We start from the raw sequence: 3,193 nt of genomic DNA on the forward strand, positions 1-3,193 counted from the left end.
AAGCAGAAGAAAAACTCCCTCATTGGTACACAATCCCCCCGCACCTCCCCAAACCCCACCCCCTACACCCAAATATAATCCACTCTGCAACCCTCATTGCGTACTCTTACGATAAAAATAATGTCCTAAAATATAATACTTTTAATGCTTCCTGGATGGAAAACAAAATAATCCTTCTCTTAAAAAATTAAACCCAAAAAAAATTAAACCCAAAAAAAACCCAGATACAAATAAAGAGAACCAAAAGAAATATATTGATGTAAAGTTACTTGAACAGCTACAGAAGAAGATGCAAATGATGGAAGAAATAATGTAAGCCATTATAAAAACTAATACCCCAGAGACAACAATCTGGAAGAAATATTTTAATAAGAGGCAACTAGAACAGCTATGGAAGAAAATATAAAAGATGGAAGAATGAATTGATAGTCTAGATAAAGAGGTACAAGAACTTAAAAGATTCTCACAAGACAGAGAGAGTACAGCCTACATAGTACTAGAAATAAAAGCATGAAAATGCAATCCAGAATATTGAGACTGAATTGGCAGAAGGGTCCAACATGCTGGTGGGACGGAAAAGTAGAACTGCAAGCATCTATGATCTATGTTCACTTTTTGTTTTACAATTGAACTTCTGGCCATGACTTCCCCCAGCCCAGCTGGGTTGCCTTTGTAGGAGTCAACTGACAATGCTTCAGACCAGGCTGGCTTCCCTCTCATCTTCCTCTCCCACCACTCTTAAGTATTAAATGTACTTTGTATAATTGTCATGGAATAATTGTTGTTATTAAAGAGAATAAAATTTTTATAATCCTAAAACAAAGAAAGAAAAGTAAAACTAAAGAGATGAAACAGAGAGTCAGTGAGCTGGAAGATAAGAGCTTCACTGGAAATAGAAGAAAAATCGGAGATGAGACATGAAGAAAACATTAGAATCATGTGGGGTGACATCAAAAGGAATAACATATATATGATTGAAACTCCAGAACATGGGAATGACAGGGAAGTCAGTCAGAGAAAATGACGGAAGAAGTACTATTAGAAGAGAATTTTCCATGTATTTGGAGGATGGGAAAATCCACATTCAAGGAGCATAGCAAATACCAAATAAACTAGACTCAAAAAGGAAAACCTCAAGACATATAGTAAAATTCTCCAAATTAAAAGATAAAGATAGAATACACAGCGCGCGCGCGCGCGCACACACACACACACACACACACACACACACACAAAGACTCACCTACAAAGGGGAAACCATTAGATTAAGTTGATTTCTCAGTAAAAATCATGCAAGCTAGAAGACAATGGGATGGCATATACAGAAAGTTGAAAGAAAACTATGGCCAGCTGAGGACCTAGCAAAGCTCTCCATCAAATATGAAGGAGAAATTAGATCCTTTGCAGAAAAAGAAGGAACTTAATGAATTTGTGAAAACAAGACCAAAGATACAAGAAATTTTCAGTGAAGTCCTTCACATGGAGATGCCAAAGGCAAGTGGATGGACCATAATAACCAAAAACAACAGAAAATGAAACACAGCAAAATGGCAACAGTAAAATCTGGCCTGACAATAATCACACTTAATGTGAATGAATTAAGTGCACCAATCAAGACAAAAAGTGTAGCAGAATGGATTAAAAATAAAATGTTGCCTACAAGAGACACATCTTAAAAAAAAAAAAACAACAGAAAGACAGAATCAAAATCAAAAGCTTCAAAAAAATATATCAAGCAAATGGCAACCTCAGAAAAATAGCAGTGACAATATTATGTCTGATAAAGCACGCTTCAGAATGAAGATCACCATAAGAGATAAGGAAGGACATAACATACTGATTAAAGGCACAATAGATCAAGAAGATATAACATTGGTCAACATTTATGAACCAAAAGGATGTTGATGTTGTTGTTGTTGTGTGCCATTGAGTTGTTTGCGACTCATAGCGACCCTATGTACAACAGCCCTAAACCCTGCTCTATCCTATGCCAATTGCACTGCCTCTGACACACCCATCCCAGTTATCCCAGTCACCGAATCAATCCATCTCATAGAGGGTCTTCCCCGTCTGCGCCGTCCACCCACCCTCCCAAGCATGATGTCCCTCTCCAAGGACCTGTCCCTCCTGGCAACATGTCCAAAGTATGTCAGATGAAGCCCCAGAAGCCTTACCTCCAAGGAGTTACTTGGTTTAATCCTCTCCAGGATGAATCTGTTTGTTTTCTTGGCGGTCCATGTTACATTCAATACTCTTCTCCAGCACCACAGCTCAAAGGCATCAAGATCCCAAAAGGCAGCTCAGAATGACAAAGCAAAATATTACAATGAAATGTGCGAGGAGCTAGAGTCGGAAAATCAAAAGGGCCGAACTCGCTCAGCATTTCTTAAGCTCAAGGAACTGAAGAACAAATTCAAACCTAGAGTTGCTATAATCAGGGATGATCTAGATTAGTAAATGACCCAGGAAGTATTAAAAGAAGATGGAAGGAATATACTGTCATTGTATCAAAAGGAATTGGCAGATACAGAAGAATTTAATGAAATAACATATGAGCAAGAGCCTATGGTGATGAAGGAAGAAGTTCAAGCTGTTTTGAAGGAAATAGCAAAAAATAAGGCCCCAGGAATAGATGGTATACCAATTGAAGTATTTCAGCTAACAGATGCTGCCCTGGATGTGCTCACCAAGTTGTGCCAAGAAATCTGGAGAACAACCACTTGGCCAACTGACTGGAAGAGATCTATATTTGTTCCCATTCCAAAGAAGGGTGACCCAACTGAGTGTGGAAACTACAGAACAGTATCATTGATTTCACATGCAAGCAAGATTCTACTCAAGATTATCCAAAAACAACTGGAACAGCACCAAAAGGATAGATCTGCAAAATACATCAAGTAACTGTTAACAGAATTAAAGAAAGAAATAGACATGACCACAATAGTGGTAGGAGACACACCACTGTCACCAATGGATAGGTCAACTCAAAAGAAACTCACCAAAGATGCAGAAGATCTGAACTCTATAATCAACTAATTTGACCTTGTGGATGTATTCAGGATACTGCACCCAACTGAAACTCAGTTCACTTTCTTCTCACGTGCACACCTACAGTCTCCAAAATCCATCACATATTAGGACACAAAGCAAGCCTTAACCAGTTCAAAAACATCAAAATAATACAAAGTATCTT

The sequence above is a fragment of the Elephantulus edwardii genome, unplaced genomic scaffold (assembly GCF_000299155.1).
Source record: "Elephantulus edwardii isolate Elephantulus edwardi_28Jun2011 unplaced genomic scaffold, EleEdw1.0 scaffold00177, whole genome shotgun sequence".
NCBI lineage: Eukaryota > Metazoa > Chordata > Mammalia > Macroscelidea > Macroscelididae > Elephantulus > Elephantulus edwardii.